Here is a 5,617-nt window from a genome sequence, read left to right as displayed (position 1 = left end):
TCCTACAGGATAACAGCTGTACTTTGCCCTCCAGTTCACGAATCCTACATGGGCAAAATCCAGCGCCGTCAGGCTTTCTGAATATGTTGAACAAGAGCGTGTCCAGAGAAAAGACATGTTCTTTGGCAGAATCATCTCTGTCTACATCACTGTAATTCCATGAATAATTGCTTACATCTGCAGAAAGAACCACCAGCTCTGAAAATGTGTCATTTCAATATCTTTGAAAATGTAGGAGTCTTTTGGTTGAAAGTCAAAAGAAACTTAACTGGTATAAGTGTTAGGGAAAGACGAGTTTATAGTAAGGCTATGAAGTTGTCTTCAAGGAACTAATGGCAGTAATAAAGCTGGAGCCTGCAAGAATGTAGGAAGTCCCACCTGCCCACCTTCCATCTCTGTGGCTCTCTGTCCATGTACGTTGTTGATCTTTCTCATTGACCAGCTATTTTCTGGTTTCCAGCACACATGGTGGAAAATAATTGGTGTCAGGAATATCTCATCAGGGGTTCCTGGGTGGCTCAGTCTGTTAAGCGTCTACCTTTGGCTCAGGTCATGATCCCAGACTCCTGGGATCAAGCCCCGCATCGGGCTCCCCCATCAGCAGAGAGTCTGTTTCTCCTTCTGTCCCTCCCCCTGTGCATGCTTTCTCTCTTCTCTCTCTCTCTCAAATAAATAAATAAAATCTTTAAAAAAAGGAATACCTCATCAGTTCTATGCTCTAATCACCCCCCAAAAAGAGAATAACTGTCTCTGACCTAGCCTCGCACATGTAGACGATCAGCTGAAGCATCGAGTGGGTCCTATTACAGGAACATGGTTGTTCTGTCCTTGAGTGAAGACAGAGCAGCCATGGCCAGAAGGCGAATGCCAGAGAAACTAGGCCTTACCTTGCCTGCAATTCTAAGATGGGAACTTACTACGTATATACATATTTTTAAAATAGCAAATTTTGCTCTGGAGCTAGTTGAATGAGGCAAATCACCCTTTCCTCAACAAACCACTCGTTATGAACAGAATGCTCATTATAGGCTGGGGGGGCAGACTGAGGGTTCTCCTTTGGTCTACCAGTTCCTTCTGCCCAGGGGTGGGGAGTCGGCCGGGGCCCCAGAGTCCTAACTGGGAGCTGGTATCAGTGCGTAGGTAACAACTCCCCTGTCGTGCAGTTTGTAGCTATTGGTTACTTGGAACGATTCTGTATAAGCCTGTTTGCTCTTGACTGCACATCTGCCTTCAGCCCCAGATTCTGACTTTGTTCATTATACCAGAGGATGAATCTGTGGTGATCAACTTCCATCTGCTCCTTGTGACTAATTCTGAGAAAAATCGTAACAAGTCACATTTATGGAAGGTTCATTGTTTAGTCTAATCCCCCTATATTTGTTCCATCTTGTTTATTTTTGCACAATACTTTCCGTGATATTTCTCCTTGTTAATTCAAGTCATCTCAGTGAGCTTGTGTGAGACGTGGTGGTAAAATGCTGTCAAATATTCTAGCATGAAAAGCGTGTGATTCCTGTCATCAATGAATTTGAAGTTTATCAAGACAGCTCATTGATGAGGTAGACTGTGGTACTAAAATTTTGCATTAGTGGATTTAAAGATATGAAATGTGAGTACAGCAACGTAATTCTTAGTAAGAAGGTCCATCAAGGTAATGGCCTGTTGGAATGGATAGATTTTTATGGAATGTGCTGTGAGGAAAGATATTTGGACTTGACAAAGTAAAGGTATTTTAGGGAGTAATCTCTCATGGGCTAAATCATAGAGCTGTCTTAGTAAAAGCCCAGGTTAATGAAAGGGAATTGAGAGAGATAAAACTAAATAGACAGATAGGGCAAAAATATAGAGTACATTGAACATAAGTCATATTCTTCATTTTCAGGCCATACAAGGCCCTTAGAATTCTACAAGCATAGAAATGCTGTATTACTAAGTGTTTGCAGCTTCCCAAACATCTCAAAAAAAAAAAAAAAATCAATGACTTAAACAAGAAGTGTTTATTTATTTATTTATTTATTTTTGGACATATGAACAAGTTTAATTACCTGCTACACTATCCAGAAGGAGATATGTGGTAAATGGATAAAAACACGGTTCATAAACTTAGGAGACAGGCAGGCATTTTTAGACCACTTTAGGTTTAGCCATTAACCAGACTGAACTATTTTTTAACATTTAAAATACAACCTTAAAAAAAATAGAACTTTCTTACCACAGTAAACAAAACGATGTATTAAATTTGACTTCCACAAGTGACCAAATTATTTTTTAAACATGATTTAATTTTTTTTTCACATTTCTTTAAATGTCAAGTTTTCTTTGGCAAATTTATCCAAAATACTAATTTTTCATTTTAGAGCTTATTTTATATTTATATAACAGAGTGCTCTAAATTGATGTTCATCAAGATACCTTTCTCTAGGCGCTAATGGTTTCTACCTTCCTTTTAAAATGTATTATCTTTTAAGTTGTCATTCTCAAAAATATTCTGGAGAAAAAATTATGAATTAAATACCCATAAATTCTTCTTCCTTTCTTTTTTTTTTTTTAAAGATTTTATTTATTTATTTGAGACAGCGAGAATGAGAGAGAGAGAGAGCATGAGAGGGAGGAGGGTCAGAGGGAGAAGCAGACTCCCCGCCGAGCAGGGAGCCCGATGCGGGACTCGATTCCGGGACTCCAGGATCATGACCTGAGCTGAAGGCAGTCCCTCAACCAACTGAGCCACCCAGGCGCCCTTCTTCCTTTCTGTTACAGTGTAGCAATCTATCATCTAGCCCACAGTGGTCTATCAACTGAGTAAGGCTGAGTTTGTCGTTCTCCTCAGACATAACTGACTACAACTCATAAAGCAGCGGCTGGCTATGGATTCTCCACTTCTGGATCAACACCTGGAACTGAGACAGGTCATTCTTTGATCTATACGTTTTGACCAGTTTTAGCCTCCGAAGAACGTCTTCTTTCTCCTCAATCTGCTTCACCAATTTTGCTCTTTCTTCACTTAATCCTGTTTGGGAAGATCCTCATTCACAAAGTCACTTTGGAGATCACTGCATGACTCAATATCAAGAGATTTAGATTCACATGCACTGATATTCTTGAAGGTATTTTTCAAATATGTACTTTCTTTGAATTTACCGTCTATGTGTTTAAAACTTTCTTGAAGTTCCAAACAGTTTTCTTCTGTTGAAGATGCTGGTTTCTCAGGAAAATCTGATCGTTTTCTTCATTCTCTGCTTTAAGACGTTTCACCACATTGTTTTCTTGTGCTACTTGTATGGGGAGATGGTGGATTGGCACAGGCCTGTGGAGTGCTAGGTGAAATCACAGCTGAGTCGGATGGGCTTTCCATCTTGAAAATGAAATCTTGGTTTACCTCTCCCTTCGCCAGCCCCAGAGTGCAGAAAACGTGCGCGCTGCCGCGGCGGGGCGGGACCACACGGGAGGCAAGAAATGTTTATTTCTTAATCAGGTCTTCCCATCAGATGGAACTTCTAGGCCCAGCTTGATCCACTAGGCTTGGCTCCAGAAGTCAAGGTGGATTCACTTAGCTGACAGACTAGCAACTACCTACTTTTTTTCATGGAGGGTCCGAAGAACAAGAGAGGTAAGCAAAGTATATACTACCTGTTAAGGCCTTGGCTGGAAACTGGCATGCATAGCTTCTTTATGTTTCCATTAGCCAAAAGCAAGTCCAACATCGATGAGATGTGGGAAAATATACTGCAAAATCATATGGCAAAGGACATGAATACAGGGTGAGCATGAATAACTGGGAACAATGATCCAGTCCCCCACAGGTATTATAACATCTCTCAAAAAAACCACCAGAAAACAAAAAACCCAATTTCTCCAACAGCAACTTATTTGATCCATCGGATGAGCAAAGTAGCACTGGGGGTTGGGAAGCCAGTAACCATATTTCAGGAAAGCTTTCGATTTTTGGAAAAGTTTTTTCACTGTATTTCAGATTTCTTGGACTCCTCAGGTTTTTGAATACCCCGTGAGCCAACATCAGCCATATCCAAGAAGGGTCTGAGAGTTTACCCTGCTCCAAAGTTGCCATGCCAGGGTTTCATGGATGCTGGCAGAAAACACAGGGCTCCTGAACCAGAGACACTGAACATTATTACTCATGGCAGGGAAGAAACGTTGTTGGTTTAGGTGTGTTATGTATTTATGCACATAGTTGTAATCATATATAAAATATAAATTAGGTCAACATTCTTAATGGTATTGTTCACATTTCCATACTGTGATAAAAATGTTTCTGTTTGTTTTATCGGGTGTTGGCAGAGTTGTATAAAAGCCTTCTAGGACATATGTAGATTTTTTTTTCTCTTTTTCAGTGTGTCCATTTTGCTTTATATGTATTGTAGTTATGGTAAGATATGAATATACATTTAAAATTGTGACATCTTCTTGGTGGGTGTCATGAAACATCCCCCTTACTCTTCAGATGTAATTCTTGCTCTGTGGCCTGATGTTATAAAGCATCTTTGCTTTGTTTTGTTTAGAGTTTGCATGGAGTGTCTTTTCTTGTGCTTCTATTTTTGACTTATTGTGTTCTTCTATTTAAGGCATGTCATTTGTTAGTAGCATGTAAAGGACTTTGTATTTTAATCCAGCCTGGCAACCTTTGTCTTTTAATTGGATAGTTTAATTCATTTACATTAAATATGGTTACTGGTATATCTTGTTTCTATTTATGAGCTTATTTCATTTATTTTCTAATTGTCTCACCTGTTCTAAATTCCCTTTTTGTCCTTTCTTCTTTTGCAATGGTTATTTTTTAAAATTTTTAATATTTTTCCTTTTATTAGCTTCTTGGTGATATGTACACATTATTGGCATTTATTTGAATTCTAAAAATATGAGGCTGATATTACTTCGTGCCATCCATAGCTGCTTACAGTTTCATCCTTGTTTACTCTCTCTGTTGACCTTCTTTCCCTCTGAAGTACCTGGAGTTCCTCCTGAGAGCATGCGGCGTTAACAAAGCCCTGCACCTTTGTTTGTTCCTAAACTCAAGCACAAATTACTGAGAGTCAAAACTGCTGAGCAGACCGTCACTGCTCTGGCCCTCTCTTCTCACCTGGATGCGGGCCCCCTAAGTCTGGACTGCCCCGGGAGTCCCAAATGACCATGTCATTTCTCGAGTGCAGTGAATCTCCCAAAGCTCTGCTGGCATATTTACTTCTTAGAAACATCTCCACACAGAGCCATGAATCTGCAAGAGGCCAGATGTGAAAAGCTGGTTTTATAATATAGACTCACCTCTGTGTCGTTCTCTTTTCTTTACAGCTTTGGCCCTTGGGACCTGGTTGCCCTAAAAGATTTCATTGCCTTTGAAGAGATGTTTTATTTTTGTAAACTCTCCGGCTCTCTGTTTCTGTTTGTTCTCAGCAAGCGTGTGGTTTGCCACAAACTGGAGTTCTGTGTCTGTGAGTGTGTGTGTGTGAGTGTGTGTGTGTGTGTTTCTGTGTGTCTGTGTGTCTCTGTGTGTCTGTATGTGTGTGTGTGTGTGTGTGTGTGTGTGTGTGTGTTGATTGCTCCATAAGAGGAAACTTGGAAAAGCTTATCAAACCCTGACAGTCTGGCATCATGGTGACCTGGA

General features: G+C 40.1%; 1 pseudogene; it reads right to left on the bottom strand.

Annotated features, from left to right (window-relative positions):
- Positions 1-2,711: 2,711 nt before the first annotated feature.
- Positions 2,712-3,385, bottom strand: LOC118536879 (swi5-dependent recombination DNA repair protein 1 homolog pseudogene; annotated as a pseudogene).
- Positions 3,386-5,617: the final 2,232 nt, after the last annotated feature.

The sequence above is a fragment of the Halichoerus grypus genome, chromosome 3 (assembly GCF_964656455.1).
Source record: "Halichoerus grypus chromosome 3, mHalGry1.hap1.1, whole genome shotgun sequence".
Taxonomy (NCBI): Eukaryota; Metazoa; Chordata; class Mammalia; order Carnivora; family Phocidae; genus Halichoerus; species Halichoerus grypus.
This window is presented reverse-complemented; position numbering and strand designations above follow the sequence as displayed.